The sequence below is a fragment of the Hyla sarda genome, unplaced genomic scaffold (genome assembly GCF_029499605.1).
Source record: "Hyla sarda isolate aHylSar1 unplaced genomic scaffold, aHylSar1.hap1 scaffold_353, whole genome shotgun sequence".
Classification (NCBI taxonomy): domain Eukaryota; kingdom Metazoa; phylum Chordata; class Amphibia; order Anura; family Hylidae; genus Hyla; species Hyla sarda.
In genome coordinates, this window is record NW_026610295.1 from 18,907 (window position 1) to 38,464 (window position 19,558).

General features: G+C 45.8%; 8 non-coding genes across 8 annotated transcripts; all 8 read right to left on the bottom strand.

The window, feature by feature from the left end:
• Positions 1-1,393: 1,393 nt before the first annotated feature.
• Positions 1,394-1,584, bottom strand: LOC130331674 (U2 spliceosomal RNA). Its single transcript, XR_008874528.1, has one exon. It is a non-coding gene; the product is annotated as a U2 spliceosomal RNA (small nuclear RNA).
• Positions 1,585-3,671: 2,087 nt separating this feature from the next.
• LOC130331678 (U2 spliceosomal RNA) lies at positions 3,672-3,862 on the bottom strand. Its single transcript, XR_008874529.1, has one exon. It is a non-coding gene; the product is annotated as a U2 spliceosomal RNA (small nuclear RNA).
• Positions 3,863-5,947: 2,085 nt separating this feature from the next.
• Positions 5,948-6,138, bottom strand: LOC130331679 (U2 spliceosomal RNA). Its single transcript, XR_008874530.1, has one exon. It is a non-coding gene; the product is annotated as a U2 spliceosomal RNA (small nuclear RNA).
• Positions 6,139-8,232: 2,094 nt separating this feature from the next.
• LOC130331681 (U2 spliceosomal RNA) lies at positions 8,233-8,423 on the bottom strand. The gene has a single exon (XR_008874532.1). It is a non-coding gene; the product is annotated as a U2 spliceosomal RNA (small nuclear RNA).
• Positions 8,424-10,511: 2,088 nt separating this feature from the next.
• On the bottom strand, positions 10,512-10,702 carry LOC130331682 (U2 spliceosomal RNA). The gene has a single exon (XR_008874533.1). It is a non-coding gene; the product is annotated as a U2 spliceosomal RNA (small nuclear RNA).
• A 2,084-nt stretch (positions 10,703-12,786) lies between these two features.
• Positions 12,787-12,977, bottom strand: LOC130331683 (U2 spliceosomal RNA). The gene has a single exon (XR_008874534.1). It is a non-coding gene; the product is annotated as a U2 spliceosomal RNA (small nuclear RNA).
• A 2,088-nt stretch (positions 12,978-15,065) lies between these two features.
• On the bottom strand, positions 15,066-15,256 carry LOC130331685 (U2 spliceosomal RNA). The gene has a single exon (XR_008874535.1). It is a non-coding gene; the product is annotated as a U2 spliceosomal RNA (small nuclear RNA).
• A 2,075-nt stretch (positions 15,257-17,331) lies between these two features.
• Positions 17,332-17,522, bottom strand: LOC130331686 (U2 spliceosomal RNA). Its single transcript, XR_008874536.1, has one exon. It is a non-coding gene; the product is annotated as a U2 spliceosomal RNA (small nuclear RNA).
• Positions 17,523-19,558: the final 2,036 nt, after the last annotated feature.

Here is a 19,558-nt window from a genome sequence, read left to right on the forward strand (position 1 = left end):
ATAGTCACATACACAGCAAAGGAGAGATGTTGTTTACACCTAGTGATGTCAGTGGTATTGAGTGACATCACAGCACAGTGCTAAGGCTCCTGGGCCTGGACACAGCAGCGGCTGCAATATCTCAACGGAGAATACGTTTATATATATGTGTGTGTGTGCGCGTATATATATATATATATATATATATATATATATATATATATATATATATATATATATTTCTCCGCCGAAATCACTTTTAAACCCATTTCCACCTTTTTTTCCCTTCTCTTCCTCTTACTTTTTTTTCACGTTTTTTTACGTTTTTCTCCTTTTCGCCTCTTTTCTGGGCGTATTATTCTTCTTTTTCTTCTTTTTTTTCGTCTAATGCATACCCCATCAGTGCAGCAATGCTTATTCAATACCGCCAGCAGATGGAGACACTGGGGGATAATTTTCTAAGGATTTATACTGATTTTTCCTGTCTGAATTTGTCGCACAGAAAGTTGCAGGCCAAATATGTGTGACATTTCTGCGACTTTAGCTTCTAGAGCATTTTTACAACATTATACATAGGTGCTGAATACATAAAAAGCGACTGTTCAGCGACAGACAAGTCGCATCGGCTGAAAGTAGGCCAGAATGTCAGTCCATGTTGGAGCAGGTTTAGATACAGTCTAAAGTATAGATCTCAAAGTCTGTGCACAGAATTTAGCAAGGGCCTCGCACCTTCTGATGCATCAGGTAGGTGCACAATAGCATAGCCTAACCCTCTGTACTTTGGTCTATATTGATGCGGGACATAGACAGCCAGCTGATGACCAATCCATTAGTGCAATGGATGGCTGGAAGCATTTGTCTTTGCCTTTGCAATACCACAGAAGCAATGCATGGTCAATGTACAGCAATGACACACCTGTGTGAACAGCCAGGAGACCCCCCCCCCCCCCCATGTTATGTTACATAGTTACATAGTTAGTACGGTCGAAAAAAGACATATGTCCATCAAGTTCAACCAGGGAATTAAGGGGTAGGGGTGTGGCGCGATATTGGGGAAGGGATGAGATTTTATATTTCTTCATAAGCATTAATCTTATTTTGTCAATTAGGAACATTCAGCACCCACCCGCTATCAAGGCAGCTGCCTATCATGTCATGCCCTACCTGCACAGGTGTGCTGGCTACTCAAATGATCCAATTAAGGAGGCCATTTAGTCAGCAGCAGCAGAAGTCCTGTGCCTGGACGCTCCAACAGCGGCCAGACACAAGCAGAAGCAGAAGCAGCAGAAGCAGCAGCAGCACCACCTTTTGTTTTTTGGCTGCAGCAGCAGCAAGGCCCACAGGGCTGGCTAGCTGGCTAGCCAGCAAGCAGGTAGCAATGAAAGTAGGAATCTTTCTTTTTAACCCTGTAAGGGGGTGGTGCACTGTACCCGAAGATACTGCCATATCGGGTCAATGCATAGGGCGACGGAAGCAAGCTTCGAAATCGGCCCCCGTTCTCAAAAATCCATTTAATATATGGTCCCCAGATAGGGGACGTATCAGATATTAAACTGATAAGAACAGATACTACACTTGATCTTAGCCAAAAGGCCGAGAAGCGATAACCGTGAAAGGGGCGGGCCCAACAAGGTGCCCTTCATGGGCACTATCACTGCTTGCTGTCAGGGAGGCTGCCAGACAATTTTCCATGCACACTCTGGGCTGGGGGGCAGTCAACCACCAGTACACACAGCAGAACCTAAACCCATACCATTATTGCTAAGCAGCAAGACAGGGGCCCATTGCACTCCCACGGGGCCTTTTTAAATGCAATCCATAACCCGGATTTGCCAGGAACCCTTCTTACTCCTCCTACTTGCATGTGACACTGGGCTTAGGATCTGCATAGGAAACACACACACAAGCACACACCTACCTTTGTTGCCTGCAGATGCCTCCTTGGCTGTCCCCAAACGGTATCAAACCAACACCCACGGGAAGCTGTAAGCATAGAGGACATGCCTGCACCCCATTGGACTTACCTGTGTGGGTTAAACCCGGGTTATTTGACAACCTATGGCGGTGATGGTTCTGCTCAGGCAGAGCAGTGCTGATGCTCCTCATAAAGCTGTCGCTGCTGTGAAGGTTCTAGGTGACATCACAAATCCCTATGGTTACATACACAACAAAGCTGGGTTGTTGTTGTTTACACTCTGCAAGGCCTGTGGAAGTGAGTGACATCATAGCACTGTAGTTCTGAGGGTTTTAGATGGATGCAACAATCTCCTGTTGCTTCTATGAAGGCCATAATAGACGACATCACCAAACAGCTCCATAGTCACATACACAGCAAAGGAGAGATGTTGTTTACACCTAGTGATGTCAGTGGTATTGAGTGACATCACAGCACAGTGCTAAGGCTCCTGGGCCTGGACACAGCAGCGGCTGCAATATCTCAACGGAGAATACGTTTATATATATGTGTGTGTGTGCGCGTATATATATATATATATATATATATATATATATATATATATATATTTCTCCGCCGAAATCACTTTTAAACCCATTTCCACCTTTTTTTCCCTTCTCTTCCTCTTACTTTTTTTTCACGTTTTTTTTACGTTTTTCTCCTTTTCGCCTCTTTTCTGGGCGTATTATTCTTCTTTTTCTTCTTTTTTTTCGTCTAATGCATACCCCATCAGTGCAGCAATGCTTATTCAATACCGCCAGCAGATGGAGACACTGGGGGATAATTTTCTAAGGATTTATACTGATTTTTCCTGTCTGAATTTGTCGCACAGAAAGTTGCAGGCCAAATATGTGTGACATTTCTGCGACTTTAGCTTCTAGAGCATTTTTACAACATTATACATAGGTGCTGAATACATAAAAAGCGACTGTTCAGCGACAGACAAGTCGCATCGGCTGAAAGTAGGCCAGAATGTCAGTCCATGTTGGAGCAGGTTTAGATACAGTCTAAAGTATAGATCTCAAAGTCTGTGCACAGAATTTAGCAAGGGCCTCGCACCTTCTGATGCATCAGGTAGGTGCACAATAGCATAGCCTAACCCTCTGTACTTTGGTCTATATTGATGCGGGACATAGACAGCCAGCTGATGACCAATCCATTAGTGCAATGGATGGCTGGAAGCATTTGTCTTTGCCTTTGCAATACCACAGAAGCAATGCATGGTCAATGTACAGCAATGACACACCTGTGTGAACAGCCAGGAGACCCCCCCCCCCCCCCATGTTATGTTACATAGTTACATAGTTAGTACGGTCGAAAAAAGACATATGTCCATCAAGTTCAACCAGGGAATTAAGGGGTAGGGGTGTGGCGCGATATTGGGGAAGGGATGAGATTTTATATTTCTTCATAAGCATTAATCTTATTTTGTCAATTAGGAACATTCAGCACCCACCCGCTATCAAGGCAGCTGCCTATCATGTCATGCCCTACCTGCACAGGTGTGCTGGCTACTCAAATGATCCAATTAAGGAGGCCATTTAGTCAGCAGCAGCAGAAGTCCTGTGCCTGGACGCTCCAACAGCGGCCAGACACAAGCAGAAGCAGCAGAAGCAGCAGCAGCACCACCTTTTGTTTTTTGGCTGCAGCAGCAGCAAGGCCCACAGGGCTGGCTAGCTGGCTAGCCAGCAAGCAGGTAGCAATGAAAGTAGGAATCTTTCTTTTTAACCCTGTAAGGGGGTGGTGCACTGTACCCGAAGATACTGCCATATCGGGTCAATGCATAGGGCGACGGAAGCAAGCTTCGAAATCGGCCCCCGTTCTCAAAAATCCATTTAATATATGGTCCCCAGATAGGGGACGTATCAGATATTAAACTGATAAGAACAGATACTACACTTGATCTTAGCCAAAAGGCCGAGAAGCGATAACCGTGAAAGGGGCGGGCCCAACAAGGTGCCCTTCATGGGCACTATCACTGCTTGCTGTCAGGGAGGCTGCCAGACAATTTTCCATGCACACTCTGGGCTGGGGGGCAGTCAACCACCAGTACACACAGCAGAACCTAAACCCATACCATTATTGCTAAGCAGCAAGACAGGGGCCCATTGCACTCCCACGGGGCCTTTTTAAATGCAATCCATAACCCGGATTTGCCAGGAACCCTTCTTACTCCTCCTACTTGCATGTGACACTGGGCTTAGGATCTGCATAGGAAACACACACACAAGCACACACCTACCTTTGTTGCCTGCAGATGCCTCCTTGGCTGTCCCCAAACGGTATCAAACCAACACCCACGGGAAGCTGTAAGCATAGAGGACATGCCTGCACCCCATTGGACTTACCTGTGTGGGTTAAACCCGGGTTATTTGACAACCTATGGCGGTGATGGTTCTGCTCAGGCAGAGCAGTGCTGATGCTCCTCATAAAGCTGTCGCTGCTGTGAAGGTTCTAGGTGACATCACAAATCCCTATGGTTACATACACAACAAAGCTGGGTTGTTGTTGTTTACACTCTGCAAGGCCTGTGGAAGTGAGTGACATCATAGCACTGTAGTTCTGAGGGTTCTAGATGGATGCAACAATCTCCTGTTGCTTCTATGAAGGCCATAATAGACGATATCACCAAACAGCTCCATAGTCACATACACAGCAAAGGAGAGATGTTGTTTACACCTAGTGATGTCAGTGGTATTGAGTGACATCACAGCACAGTGCTAAGGCTCCTGGGCCTGGACACAGCAGCGGCTGCAATATCTCAACGGAGAATACGTTTATATATATGTGTGTGTGTGCGCGTATATATATATATATATATATATATATATATATATATATATATATTTCTCCGCCGAAATCACTTTTAAACCCATTTCCACCTTTTTTTCCCTTCTCTTCCTCTTACTTTTTTTTCACGTTTTTTTACGTTTTTCTCCTTTTCGCCTCTTTTCTGGGCGTATTATTCTTCTTTTTCTTCTTTTTTTTCGTCTAATGCATACCCCATCAGTGCAGCAATGTTTATTCAATACCGCCAGCAGATGGAGACACTGGGGGATAATTTTCTAAGGATTTTTACTGATTTTTCCTGTCTGAATTTGTCGCACAGAAAGTTGCAGGCCAAATATGTGTGACATTTCTGCGACTTTAGCTTCTAGAGCATTTTTACAACATTATACATAGGTGCTGAATACATAAAAAGCGACTGTTCAGCGACAGACAAGTCGCATCGGCTGAAAGTAGGCCAGAATGTCAGTCCATGTTGGAGCAGGTTTAGATACAGTCTAAAGTATAGATCTCAAAGTCTGTGCACAGAATTTAGCAAGGGCCTCGCACCTTCTGATGCATCAGGTAGGTGCACAATAGCATAGCCTAACCCTCTGTACTTTGGTCTATATTGATGCGGGACATAGACAGCCAGCTGATGACCAATCCATTAGTGCAATGGATGGCTGGAAGCATTTGTCTTTGCCTTTGCAATACCACAGAAGCAATGCATGGTCAATGTACAGCAATGACACACCTGTGTGAACAGCCAGGAGACCCCCCCCCCCCCCATGTTATGTTACATAGTTACATAGTTAGTACGGTCGAAAAAAGACATATGTCCATCAAGTTCAACCAGGGAATTAAGGGGTAGGGGTGTGGCGCGATATTGGGGAAGGGATGAGATTTTATATTTCTTCATAAGCATTAATCTTATTTTGTCAATTAGGAACATTCAGCACCCACCCGCTATCAAGGCAGCTGCCTATCATGTCATGCCCTACCTGCACAGGTGTGCTGGCTACTCAAATGATCCAATTAAGGAGGCCATTTAGTCAGCAGCAGCAGAAGTCCTGTGCCTGGATGCTCCAACAGCGGCCAGACACAAGCAGAAGCAGCAGAAGCAGCAGCAGCACCACCTTTTGTTTTTTGGCTGCAGCAGCAGCAAGGCCCACAGGGCTGGCTAGCTGGCTAGCCAGCAAGCAGGTAGCAATGAAAGTAGGAATCTTTCTTTTTAACCCTGTAAGGGGGTGGTGCACTGTACCCGAAGATACTGCCATATCGGGTCAATGCATAGGGCGACGGAAGCAAGCTTCGAAATCGGCCCCCGTTCTCAAAAATCCATTTAATATATGGTCCCCAGATAGGGGACGTATCAGATATTAAACTGATAAGAACAGATACTACACTTGATCTTAGCCAAAAGGCCGAGAAGCGATAACCGTGAAAGGGGCGGGCCCAACAAGGTGCCCTTCATGGGCACTATCACTGCTTGCTGTCAGGGAGGCTGCCAGACAATTTTCCATGCACACTCTGGGCTGGGGGGCAGTCAACCACCAGTACACACAGCAGAACCTAAACCCATACCATTATTGCTAAGCAGCAAGACAGGGGCCCATTGCACTCCCACGGGGCCTTTTTAAATGCAATCCATAACCCGGATTTGCCAGGAACCCTTCTTACTCCTCCTACTTGCATGTGACACTGGGCTTAGGATCTGCATAGGAAACACACACACAAGCACACACCTACCTTTGTTGCCTGCAGATGCCTCCTTGGCTGTCCCCAAACGGTATCAAACCAACACCCACGGGAAGCTGTAAGCATAGAGGACATGCCTGCACCCCATTGGACTTACCTGTGTGGGTTAAACCCGGGTTATTTGACAACCTATGGCGGTGATGGTTCTGCTCAGGCAGAGCAGTGCTGATGCTCCTCATAAAGCTGTCGCTGCTGTGAAGGTTCTAGGTGACATCACAAATCCCTATGGTTACATACACAACAAAGCTGGGTTGTTGTTGTTTACACTCTGCAAGGCCTGTGGAAGTGAGTGACATCATAGCACTGTAGTTCTGAGGGTTCTAGATGGATGCAACAATCTCCTATTGCTTCTATGAAGGCCATAATAGACAACATCACCAAACAGCTCCATAGTCACATACACAGCAAAGGAGAGATGTTGTTTACACCTAGTGATGTCAGTGGTATTGAGTGACATCACAGCACAGTGCTAAGGCTCCTGGGCCTGGACACAGCAGCGGCTGCAATATCTCAACGGAGAATACGTTTATATATATGTGTGTGTGTGCGCGTATATATATATATATATATATATATATATATATATATATATATATATATTTCTCCGCCGAAATCACTTTTAAACCCATTTCCACCTTTTTTTCCCTTCTCTTCCTCTTACTTTTTTTCACGTTTTTTTACGTTTTTCTCCTTTTCGCCTCTTTTCTGGGCGTATTATTCTTCTTTTTCTTCTTTTTTTTCGTCTAATGCATACCCCATCAGTGCAGCAATGCTTATTCAATACCGCCAGCAGATGGAGACACTGGGGGATAATTTTCTAAGGATTTATACTGATTTTTCCTGTCTGAATTTGTCGCACAGAAAGTTGCAGGCCAAATATGTGTGACATTTCTGCGACTTTAGCTTCTAGAGCATTTTTACAACATTATACATAGGTGCTGAATACATAAAAAGCGACTGTTCAGCGACAGACAAGTCGCATCGGCTGAAAGTAGGCCAGAATGTCAGTCCATGTTGGAGCAGGTTTAGATACAGTCTAAAGTATAGATCTCAAAGTCTGTGCACAGAATTTAGCAAGGGCCTCGCACCTTCTGATGCATCAGGTAGGTGCACAATAGCATAGCCTAACCCTCTGTACTTTGGTCTATATTGATGCGGGACATAGACAGCCAGCTGATGACCAATCCATTAGTGCAATGGATGGCTGGAAGCATTTGTCTTTGCCTTTGCAATACCACAGAAGCAATGCATGGTCAATGTACAGCAATGACACACCTGTGTGAACAGCCAGGAGACCCCCCCCCCCCCCATGTTATGTTACATAGTTACATAGTTAGTACGGTCGAAAAAAGACATATGTCCATCAAGTTCAACCAGGGAATTAAGGGGTAGGGGTGTGGCGCGATATTGGGGAAGGGATGAGATTTTATATTTCTTCATAAGCATTAATCTTATTTTGTCAATTAGGAACATTCAGCACCCACCCGCTATCAAGGCAGCTGCCTATCATGTCATGCCCTACCTGCACAGGTGTGCTGGCTACTCAAATGATCCAATTAAGGAGGCCATTTAGTCAGCAGCAGCAGAAGTCCTGTGCCTGGACGCTCCAACAGCGGCCAGACACAAGCAGAAGCAGAAGCAGCAGAAGCAGCAGCAGCACCACCTTTTGTTTTTTGGCTGCAGCAGCAGCAAGGCCCACAGGGCTGGCTAGCTGGCTAGCCAGCAAGCAGGTAGCAATGAAAGTAGGAATCTTTCTTTTTAACCCTGTAAGGGGGTGGTGCACTGTACCCGAAGATACTGCCATATCGGGTCAATGCATAGGGCGACGGAAGCAAGCTTCGAAATCGGCCCCCGTTCTCAAAAATCCATTTAATATATGGTCCCCAGATAGGGGACGTATCAGATATTAAACTGATAAGAACAGATACTACACTTGATCTTAGCCAAAAGGCCGAGAAGCGATAACCGTGAAAGGGGCGGGCCCAACAAGGTGCCCTTCATGGGCACTATCACTGCTTGCTGTCAGGGAGGCTGCCAGACAATTTTCCATGCACACTCTGGGCTGGGGGGCAGTCAACCACCAGTACACACAGCAGAACCTAAACCCATACCATTATTGCTAAGCAGCAAGACAGGGGCCCATTGCACTCCCACGGGGCCTTTTTAAATGCAATCCATAACCCGGATTTGCCAGGAACCCTTCTTACTCCTCCTACTTGCATGTGACACTGGGCTTAGGATCTGCATAGGAAACACACACACAAGCACACACCTACCTTTGTTGCCTGCAGATGCCTCCTTGGCTGTCCCCAAACGGTATCAAACCAACACCCACGGGAAGCTGTAAGCATAGAGGACATGCCTGCACCCCATTGGACTTACCTGTGTGGGTTAAACCCGGGTTATTTGACAACCTATGGCGGTGATGGTTCTGCTCAGGCAGAGCAGTGCTGATGCTCCTCATAAAGCTGTCGCTGCTGTGAAGGTTCTAGGTGACATCACAAATCCCTATGGTTACATACACAACAAAGCTGGGTTGTTGTTGTTTACACTCTGCAAGGCCTGTGGAAGTGAGTGACATCATAGCACTGTAGTTCTGAGGGTTCTAGATGGATGCAACAATCTCCTGTTGCTTCTATGAAGGCCATAATAGACGACATCACCAAACAGCTCCATAGTCACATACACAGCAAAGGAGAGATGTTGTTTACACCTAGTGATGTCAGTGGTATTGAGTGACATCACAGCACAGTGCTAAGGCTCCTGGGCCTGGACACAGCAGCGGCTGCAATATCTCAACGGAGAATACGTTTATATATATGTGTGTGTGTGCGCGTATATATATATATATATATATATATATATATATATATATATATATATTTCTCCGCCGAAATCACTTTTAAACCCATTTCCACCTTTTTTTCCCTTCTCTTCCTCTTACTTTTTTTTCACGTTTTTTTACGTTTTTCTCCTTTTCGCCTCTTTTCTGGGCGTATTATTCTTCTTTTTCTTCTTTTTTTTCGTCTAATGCATACCCCATCAGTGCAGCAATGCTTATTCAATACCGCCAGCAGATGGAGACACTGGGGGATAATTTTCTAAGGATTTATACTGATTTTTCCTGTCTGAATTTGTCGCACAGAAAGTTGCAGGCCAAATATGTGTGACATTTCTGCGACTTTAGCTTCTAGAGCATTTTTACAACATTATACATAGGTGCTGAATACATAAAAAGCGACTGTTCAGCGACAGACAAGTCGCATCGGCTGAAAGTAGGCCAGAATGTCAGTCCATGTTGGAGCAGGTTTAGATACAGTCTAAAGTATAGATCTCAAAGTCTGTGCACAGAATTTAGCAAGGGCCTCGCACCTTCTGATGCATCAGGTAGGTGCACAATAGCATAGCCTAACCCTCTGTACTTTGGTCTATATTGATGCGGGACATAGACAGCCAGCTGATGACCAATCCATTAGTGCAATGGATGGCTGGAAGCATTTGTCTTTGCCTTTGCAATACCACAGAAGCAATGCATGGTCAATGTACAGCAATGACACACCTGTGTGAACAGCCAGGAGACCCCCCCCCCCCCCCATGTTATGTTACATAGTTACATAGTTAGTACGGTCGAAAAAAGACATATGTCCATCAAGTTCAACCAGGGAATTAAGGGGTAGGGGTGTGGCGCGATATTGGGGAAGGGATGAGATTTTATATTTCTTCATAAGCATTAATCTTATTTTGTCAATTAGGAACATTCAGCACCCACCCGCTATCAAGGCAGCTGCCTATCATGTCATGCCCTACCTGCACAGGTGTGCTGGCTACTCAAATGATCCAATTAAGGAGGCCATTTAGTCAGCAGCAGCAGAAGTCCTGTGCCTGGACGCTCCAACAGCGGCCAGACACAAGCAGAAGCAGCAGAAGCAGCAGCAGCACCACCTTTTGTTTTTTGGCTGCAGCAGCAGCAAGGCCCACAGGGCTGGCTAGCTGGCTAGCCAGCAAGCAGGTAGCAATGAAAGTAGGAATCTTTCTTTTTAACCCTGTAAGGGGGTGGTGCACTGTACCCGAAGATACTGCCATATCGGGTCAATGCATAGGGCGACGGAAGCAAGCTTCGAAATCGGCCCCCGTTCTCAAAAATCCATTTAATATATGGTCCCCAGATAGGGGACGTATCAGATATTAAACTGATAAGAACAGATACTACACTTGATCTTAGCCAAAAGGCCGAGAAGCGATAACCGTGAAAGGGGCGGGCCCAACAAGGTGCCCTTCATGGGCACTATCACTGCTTGCTGTCAGGGAGGCTGCCAGACAATTTTCCATGCACACTCTGGGCTGGGGGGCAGTCAACCACCAGTACACACAGCAGAACCTAAACCCATACCATTATTGCTAAGCAGCAAGACAGGGGCCCATTGCACTCCCACGGGGCCTTTTTAAATGCAATCCATAACCCGGATTTGCCAGGAACCCTTCTTACTCCTCCTACTTGCATGTGACACTGGGCTTAGGATCTGCATAGGAAACACACACACAAGCACACACCTACCTTTGTTGCCTGCAGATGCCTCCTTGGCTGTCCCCAAACGGTATCAAACCAACACCCACGGGAAGCTGTAAGCATAGAGGACATGCCTGCACCCCATTGGACTTACCTGTGTGGGTTAAACCCGGGTTATTTGACAACCTATGGCGGTGATGGTTCTGCTCAGGCAGAGCAGTGCTGATGCTCCTCATAAAGCTGTCGCTGCTGTGAAGGTTCTAGGTGACATCACAAATCCCTATGGTTACATACACAACAAAGCTGGGTTGTTGTTGTTTACACTCTGCAAGGCCTGTGGAAGTGAGTGACATCATAGCACTGTAGTTCTGAGGGTTCTAGATGGATGCAACAATCTCCTGTTGCTTCTATGAAGGCCATAATAGACGATATCACCAAACAGCTCCATAGTCACATACACAGCAAAGGAGAGATGTTGTTTACACCTAGTGATGTCAGTGGTATTGAGTGACATCACAGCACAGTGCTAAGGCTCCTGGGCCTGGACACAGCAGCGGCTGCAATATCTCAACGGAGAATACGTTTATATATATGTGTGTGTGTGCGCGTATATATATATATATATATATATATATATATATATATATATATTTCTCCGCCGAAATCACTTTTAAACCCATTTCCACCTTTTTTTCCCTTCTCTTCCTCTTACTTTTTTTTCACGTTTTTTTACGTTTTTCTCCTTTTCGCCTCTTTTCTGGGCGTATTATTCTTCTTTTTCTTCTTTTTTTTCGTCTAATGCATACCCCATCAGTGCAGCAATGTTTATTCAATACCGCCAGCAGATGGAGACACTGGGGGATAATTTTCTAAGGATTTTTACTGATTTTTCCTGTCTGAATTTGTCGCACAGAAAGTTGCAGGCCAAATATGTGTGACATTTCTGCGACTTTAGCTTCTAGAGCATTTTTACAACATTATACATAGGTGCTGAATACATAAAAAGCGACTGTTCAGCGACAGACAAGTCGCATCGGCTGAAAGTAGGCCAGAATGTCAGTCCATGTTGGAGCAGGTTTAGATACAGTCTAAAGTATAGATCTCAAAGTCTGTGCACAGAATTTAGCAAGGGCCTCGCACCTTCTGATGCATCAGGTAGGTGCACAATAGCATAGCCTAACCCTCTGTACTTTGGTCTATATTGATGCGGGACATAGACAGCCAGCTGATGACCAATCCATTAGTGCAATGGATGGCTGGAAGCATTTGTCTTTGCCTTTGCAATACCACAGAAGCAATGCATGGTCAATGTACAGCAATGACACACCTGTGTGAACAGCCAGGAGACCCCCCCCCCCCCCCATGTTATGTTACATAGTTACATAGTTAGTACGGTCGAAAAAAGACATATGTCCATCAAGTTCAACCAGGGAATTAAGGGGTAGGGGTGTGGCGCGATATTGGGGAAGGGATGAGATTTTATATTTCTTCATAAGCATTAATCTTATTTTGTCAATTAGGAACATTCAGCACCCACCCGCTATCAAGGCAGCTGCCTATCATGTCATGCCCTACCTGCACAGGTGTGCTGGCTACTCAAATGATCCAATTAAGGAGGCCATTTAGTCAGCAGCAGCAGAAGTCCTGTGCCTGGATGCTCCAACAGCGGCCAGACACAAGCAGAAGCAGCAGAAGCAGCAGCAGCACCACCTTTTGTTTTTTGGCTGCAGCAGCAGCAAGGCCCACAGGGCTGGCTAGCTGGCTAGCCAGCAAGCAGGTAGCAATGAAAGTAGGAATCTTTCTTTTTAACCCTGTAAGGGGGTGGTGCACTGTACCCGAAGATACTGCCATATCGGGTCAATGCATAGGGCGACGGAAGCAAGCTTCGAAATCGGCCCCCGTTCTCAAAAATCCATTTAATATATGGTCCCCAGATAGGGGACGTATCAGATATTAAACTGATAAGAACAGATACTACACTTGATCTTAGCCAAAAGGCCGAGAAGCGATAACCGTGAAAGGGGCGGGCCCAACAAGGTGCCCTTCATGGGCACTATCACTGCTTGCTGTCAGGGAGGCTGCCAGACAATTTTCCATGCACACTCTGGGCTGGGGGGCAGTCAACCACCAGTACACACAGCAGAACCTAAACCCATACCATTATTGCTAAGCAGCAAGACAGGGGCCCATTGCACTCCCACGGGGCCTTTTTAAATGCAATCCATAACCCGGATTTGCCAGGAACCCTTCTTACTCCTCCTACTTGCATGTGACACTGGGCTTAGGATCTGCATAGGAAACACACACACAAGCACACACCTACCTTTGTTGCCTGCAGATGCCTCCTTGGCTGTCCCCAAACGGTATCAAACCAACACCCACGGGAAGCTGTAAGCATAGAGGACATGCCTGCACCCCATTGGACTTACCTGTGTGGGTTAAACCCGGGTTATTTGACAACCTATGGCGGTGATGGTTCTGCTCAGGCAGAGCAGTGCTGATGCTCCTCATAAAGCTGTCGCTGCTGTGAAGGTTCTAGGTGACATCACAAATCCCTATGGTTACATACACAACAAAGCTGGGTTGTTGTTGTTTACACTCTGCAAGGCCTGTGGAAGTGAGTGACATCATAGCACTGTAGTTCTGAGGGTTCTAGATGGATGCAACAATCTCCTATTGCTTCTATGAAGGCCATAATAGACGACATCACCAAACAGCTCCATAGTCACATACACAGCAAAGGAGAGATGTTGTTTACACCTAGTGATGTCAGTGGTATTGAGTGACATCACAGCACAGTGCTAAGGCTCCTGGGCCTGGACACAGCAGCGGCTGCAATATCTCAACGGAGAATACGTTTATATATATGTGTGTGTGTGCGCGTATATATATATATATATATATATATATATATATATATATATATATTTCTCCGCCGAAATCACTTTTAAACCCATTTCCACCTTTTTTTCCCTTCTCTTCCTCTTACTTTTTTTCACGTTTTTTTACGTTTTTCTCCTTTTCGCCTCTTTTCTGGGCGTATTATTCTTCTTTTTCTTCTTTTTTTTCGTCTAATGCATACCCCATCAGTGCAGCAATGCTTATTCAATACCGCCAGCAGATGGAGACACTGGGGGATAATTTTCTAAGGATTTATACTGATTTTTCCTGTCTGAATTTGTCGCACAGAAAGTTGCAGGCCAAATATGTGTGACATTTCTGCGACTTTAGCTTCTAGAGCATTTTTACAACATTATACATAGGTGCTGAATACATAAAAAGCGACTGTTCAGCGACAGACAAGTCGCATCGGCTGAAAGTAGGCCAGAATGTCAGTCCATGTTGGAGCAGGTTTAGATACAGTCTAAAGTATAGATCTCAAAGTCTGTGCACAGAATTTAGCAAGGGCCTCGCACCTTCTGATGCATCAGGTAGGTGCACAATAGCATAGCCTAACCCTCTGTACTTTGGTCTATATTGATGCGGGACATAGACAGCCAGCTGATGACCAATCCATTAGTGCAATGGATGGCTAGAAGATTTTGTCTTTGCCTTTGCAATACCACAGAAGCAATGCATGGTCAATGTACAGCAATGACACACCTGTGTGAACAGCCAGGAGACCCCCCCCCCCCATGTTATGTTACATAGTTACATAGTTAGTACGGTCGAAAAAAGACATATGTCCATCAAGTTCAACCAGGGAATTAAGGGGTAGGGGTGTGGCGCGATATTGGGGAAGGGATGAGATTTTATATTTCTTCATAAGCATTAATCTTATTTTGTCAATTAGGAACATTCAGCACCCACCCGCTATCAAGGCAGCTGCCTATCATGTCATGCCCTACCTGCACAGGTGTGCTGGCTACTCAAATGATCCAATTAAGGAGGCCATTTAGTCAGCAGCAGCAGAAGTCCTGTGCCTGGACGCTCCAACAGCGGCCAGACACAAGCAGAAGCAGAAGCAGCAGAAGCAGCAGCAGCACCACCTTTTGTTTTTTGGCTGCAGCAGCAGCAAGGCCCACAGGGCTGGCTAGCTGGCTAGCCAGCAAGCAGGTAGCAATGAAAGTAGGAATCTTTCTTTTTAACCCTGTAAGGGGGTGGTGCACTGTACCCGAAGATACTGCCATATCGGGTCAATGCATAGGGCGACGGAAGCAAGCTTCGAAATCGGCCCCCGTTCTCAAAAATCCATTTAATATATGGTCCCCAGATAGGGGACGTATCAGATATTAAACTGATAAGAACAGATACTACACTTGATCTTAGCCAAAAGGCCGAGAAGCGATAACCGTGAAAGGGGCGGGCCCAACAAGGTGCCCTTCATGGGCACTATCACTGCTTGCTGTCAGGGAGGCTGCCAGACAATTTTCCATGCACACTCTGGGCTGGGGGGCAGTCAACCACCAGTACACACAGCAGAACCTAAACCCATACCATTATTGCTAAGCAGCAAGACAGGGGCCCATTGCACTCCCACGGGGCCTTTTTAAATGCAATCCATAACCCGGATTTGCCAGGAACCCTTCTTACTCCTCCTACTTGCATGTGACACTGGGCTTAGGATCTGCATAGGAAACACACACAAGCACACACCTACCTTTGTTGCCTGCAGATGCCTCCTTGGCTGTCCCCAAACGGTATCAAACCAACACCCACGGGAAGCTGTAAGCATAGAGGACATGCCTGCACCCCATTGGACTTACCTGTGTGGGTTAAACCCGGGTTATTTGACAACCTATGGCGGTGATGGTTCTGCTCAGGCAGAGCAGTGCTGATGCTCCTCATAAAGCTGTCGCTGCTGTGAAGGTTCTAGGTGACATCACAAATTCCTATGGTTACATACACAACAAAGCTGGGTTGTTGTTGTTTACACCCTGCAAGGCCTGTGGAAGTGAGTGACATCATAGCACTGTAGTTCTGAGGGTTCTAGATGGATGCAACAATCTCCTGTTGCTTCTATGAAGGCCATAATAGACGACATCACCAAACAGCTCCATAGTCACATACACAGCAAAGGAGAGATGTTGTTTACACCTAGTGATGTCAGTGGTATTGAGTGACATCACAGCACAGTGCTAAGGCTCCTGGGCCTGGACACAGCAGCGGCTGCAATATCTCAACGGAGAATACGTTTATATATATGTGTGTGTGTGCGCGTATATATATATATATATATATATATATATATATATATATATATATCTCCGCCGAAATCACTTTTAAACCCATTTCCACCTTTTTTTCCCTTCTCTTCCTCTTACTTTTTTTTCACGTTTTTTTACGTTTTTCTCCTTTTCGCCTCTTTTCTGGGCGTATTATTCTTCTTTTTCTTCTTTTTTTTCATCTAATGCATACCCCATCAGTGCAGCAATGCTTATTCAATACCGCCAGCAGATGGAGACACTGGGGGATAATTTTCTAAGGATTTATACTGATTTTTCCTGTCTGAATTTGTCGCACAGAAAGTTGCAGGCCAAATATGTGTGACATTTCTGCGACTTTAGCTTCTAGAGCATTTTTACAACATTATACATAGGTGCTGAATACATAAAAAGCGACTGTTCAGCGACAGACAAGTCGCATCGGCTGAAAGTAGGCCAGAATGTCAGTCCATGTTGGAGCAGGTTTAGATACAGTCTAAAGTATAGATCTCAAAGTCTGTGCACAGAATTTAGCAAGGGCCTCGCACCTTCTGATGCATCAGGTAGGTGCACAATAGCATAGCCTAACCCTCTGTACTTTGGTCTATATTGATGCGGGACATAGACAGCCAGCTGATGACCAATCCATTAGTGCAATGGATGGCTGGAAGCATTTGTCTTTGCCTTTGCAATACCACAGAAGCAATGCATGGTCAATGTACAGCAATGACACACCTGTGTGAACAGCCAGGAGACCCCCCCCCCCCCCATGATAAGTTACATAGTTACATAGTTAGTACGGTCGAAAAAAGACATATGTCCATCAAGTTCAACCAGGGAATTAAGGGGTAGGGGTGTGGCGCGATATTGGGGAAGGGATGAGATTTTATATTTCTTCATAAGCATTAATCTTATTTTGTCAATTAGGAACATTCAGCACCCACCCGCTATCAAGGCAGCTGCCTATCATGTCATGCCCTACCTGCACAGGTGTGCTGGCTACTCAAATGATCCAATTAAGGAGGCCATTTAGTCAGCAGCAGCAGAAGTCCTGTGCCTGGACGCTCCAACAGCGGCCAGACACAAGCAGAAGCAGAAGCAGCAGAAGCAGCAGCAGCACCACCTTTTGTTTTTTGGCTGCAGCAGCAGCAAGGCCCACAGGGCTAGCCAGCAAGCAGGTAGCAATGAAAGTAGGAATCTTTCTTTTTAACCCTGTAAGGGGGTGGTGCACTGTACCCGAAGATACTGCCATATCGGGTCAATGCATAGGGCGACGGAAGCAAGCTTCGAAATCGGCCCCCGTTCTCAAAAATCCATTTAATATATGGTCCCCAGATAGGGGACGTATCAGATATTAAACTGATAAGAACAGATACTACACTTGATCTTAGCCAAAAGGCCGAGAAGCGATAACCGTGAAAGGGGCGGGCCCAACAAGGTGCCCTTCATGGGCACTATCACTGCTTGCTGTCAGGGAGGCTGCCAGACAATTTTCCATGCACACTCTGGGCTGGGGGGCAGTCAACCACCAGTACACACAGCAGAACCTAAACCCATACCATTATTGCTAAGCAGCAAGACAGGGGCCCATTGCACTCCCACGGGGCCTTTTTAAATGCAATCCATAACCCGGATTTGCCAGGAACCCTTCTTACTCCTCCTACTTGCATGTGACACTGGGCTTAGGATCTGCATAGGAAACACACACACAAGCACACACCTACCTTTGTTGCCTGCAGATGCCTCCTTGGCTGTCCCCAAACGGTATCAAACCAACACCCACGGGAAGCTGTAAGCATAGAGGACATGCCTGCACCCCATTGGACTTACCTGTGTGGGTTAAACCCGGGTTATTTGACAACCTATGGCGGTGATGGTTCTGCTCAGGCAGAGCAGTGCTGATGCTCCTCATAAAGCTGTCGCTGCTGTGAAGGTTCTAGGTGACATCACAAATCCCTATGGTTACATACACAACAAAGCTGGGTTGTTGTTGTTTACACTCTGCAAGGCCTGTGGAAGTGAGTGACATCATAGCACTGTAGTTCTGAGGGTTCTAGATGGATGCAACAATCTCCTGTTGCTTCTATGAAGGCCATAATAGACGACATCACCAAACAGCTCCATAGTCACATACACAGCAAAGGAGAGATGTTGTTTACACCTAGTGATGTCAGTGGTATTGAGTGACATCACAGCACAGTGCTAAGGCTCCTGGGCCTGGACACAGCAGCGGCTGCAATATCTCAACGGAGAATAGGTTTATATATATGTGTGTGTGTGCGCGTATATATATATATATATATATATATATATATATATATATATATATATTTCTCCGCCGAAATCACTTTTAAACCCATTTCCACCTTTTTTTCCCTTCTCTTCCTCTTACTTTTTTTTCACGTTTTTTTACGTTTTTCTCCTTTTCGCCTCTTTTCTGGGCGTATTATTCTTCTTTTTCTTCTTTTTTTTCGTCTAATGCATACCCCATCAGTGCAGCAATGCTTATTCAATACCGCCAGCAGATGGAGACACTGGGGGATAATTTTCTAAGGATTTATACTGATTTTTCCTGTCTGAATTTGTCGCACAGAAAGTTGCAGGCCAAATATGTGTGACATTTCTGCGACTTTAGCTTCTAGAGCATTTTTACAACATTATACATAGGTGCTGAATACATAAAAAGCGACTGTTCAGCGACAGACAAGTCGCATCGGCTGAAAGTAGGCCAGAATGTCAGTCCATGTTGGAGCAGGTTTAGATACAGTCTAAAGTATAGATCTCAAAGTCTGTGCACAGAATTTAGCAAGGGCCTCGCACCTTCTGATGCATCAGGTAGGTGCACAATAGCATAGCCTAACCCTCTGTACTTTGGTCTATATTGATGCGGGACATAGACAGCCAGCTGATGACCAATCCATTAGTGCAATGGATGGCTGGAAGCATTTGTCTTTGCCTTTGCAATACCACAGAAGCAATGCATGGTCAATGTACAGCAATGACACACCTGTGTGAACAGCCAGGAGACCCCCCCCCCCCCCATGTTATGTTACATAGTTACATAGTTAGTACGGTCGAAAAAAGACATATGTCCATCAAGTTCAACCAGGGAATTAAGGGGTAGGGGTGTGGCGCGATATTGGGGAAGGGATGAGATTTTATATTTCTTCATAAGCATTAATCTTATTTTGTCAATTAGGAACATTCAGCACCCACCCGCTATCAAGGCAGCTGCCTATCATGTCATGCCCTACCTGCACAGGTGTGCTGGCTACTCAAATGATCCAATTAAGGAGGCCATTTAGTCAGCAGCAGCAGAAGTCCTGTGCCTGGACGCTCCAACAGCGGCCAGACACAAGCAGAAGCAGAAGCAGCAGAAGCAGCAGCAGCACCACCTTTTGTTTTTTGGCTGCAGCAGCAGCAAGGCCCACAGGGCTGGCTAGCTGG